This window comes from Cyprinodon variegatus, unplaced genomic scaffold (assembly GCF_000732505.1).
Source record: "Cyprinodon variegatus isolate N-32 unplaced genomic scaffold, C_variegatus-1.0 Scaffold147, whole genome shotgun sequence".
Taxonomy (NCBI): Eukaryota; Metazoa; Chordata; class Actinopteri; order Cyprinodontiformes; family Cyprinodontidae; genus Cyprinodon; species Cyprinodon variegatus.
Window position 1 is genome coordinate 876,313 of NW_015150600.1, and position 1,685 is coordinate 877,997.

Below are 1,685 nucleotides of genomic sequence, written 5' to 3' on the forward strand. Positions count from 1 at the left end.
AATCTTGCAACAATGATTGTAGTTAGTGAAAAGAAATATAAATCTGAATATTGGTATTAAGTAATCGTAATTTTTACTTTTCGCTAAATCTTTCTGCCCTAGTTTTAAATAAGATAAATCAACTTCATTATGTTTTTTCAAGAGCATTGTATCTAATTATCTTATCATAAGGGTCAAAATACTCATTACTTTGGTAAATCATCTTATTTGCCTCTTTAAATTAAGGGCAAATACACTTACTTTAGAAAATAATTGCTTTTTTACTGCAGTATTTTGCACTATAATACTAAATCAAGTTCTTATGACAATATGGCAGAAAACACAGCAACAAATCCATTGGACTGGTGTACGTATTTAGATAGGATTACCGGTACAGTTTTTTATCTATTACATCAGGAGTCTGTAACCTTGTCTTTGTGGCTCACTTAATATATTAAACAATTGATAGGTACCCTATTTTATTTATCAAATATGTTTGTTATTCTTTTTTTCTGTGCTTCCATAAAAAAATAATAATAATGATAATTACTGGCCACACCCTGGCGTGGCAACTGTTATAAACTTCAACTAGAAACACCACTCCTGAGAGGTATTTCAACATGTTAATATACTGCAGTCATCACAGCTGTAACTACAGTCTTTAGATAAAAACTCTGGATATAAAAGGTTGCCCCCCCCTCTTCTTTGCAAAATATACCAGTTGATTGCATTAACTCATTGACTCAAAGGCAATCTATCACAATAAGCATGATTGTAGCGACAATGGAGAGGAAAAACTCCCTTTTATCTGGAAGGAACCTTCAGGAGAACCCAGCTCAGTGTGAGCGACCATCTGCCGAGGCCGACTGGGGTTCAAAGAGACAGAAGCAGAGATATGAAAGGCAACTGTAAAAGACGGTGCAGTCTAGGAAACAGCCAGGAAGGCAAGCTCACAGCCAGGTCCCATGTCAGACGATGAAGAGAGCACATCCAGCTAGTCACAGTCAGAGAAACAGAACTAGACTAAAAAACAGGCCGATCTCGAACATCTATAAACAAAAGTTTTGATGGCAGTAGCACAGCTGATATTTCTCTCTAGGATGGAGTCACAGCCAAACAAGAACAGACAAGATGACGCTTCAATGAGAAAAAGCAGAGAGAATGTTAGAGATTGAACTAACAGATTCTGCAGAGTGGGAGAATAGAGATAGAATGAAACAGAATGATGAAAAATGGGTCCCTGTGTCCTCCAGAGGCCTAAGCCTATAGCGGCATAACTATAGAGATAGCTCATAACCTGAGCCACTCTAACTATAAGCTTTATCAAAAAGGAAAGTTTTAAGCCTACCCTTAAAAGTAGACCGGGTGTCTGCCTCACTAAAACTGGTAGTTGGTTCCACAGGAGAGGAGCCTGATAAATAAAAGATCTGCATCCCATTCTACTTGTAGAAATTCTAGAAACGACTAGTAAACCTGCAGGTTGAGAGCGAAGTGCTCTTTTAGGAACATAAGGAACAATCACATCTCTGATATCAGATGGAGCTTGGTCATTTAAGGCTTATATGCGAGAAGGAGGATTTTAAATTCTATTCTTGATTTAACAGGAAGCCAATGAAGAGAAGCCAGGATAGGAGAAAACTACAGTTTGTGGACTACCTGATAGTAAAGAATTACAATAGTTCAGCCTTGAAGTAACAAATGCATGG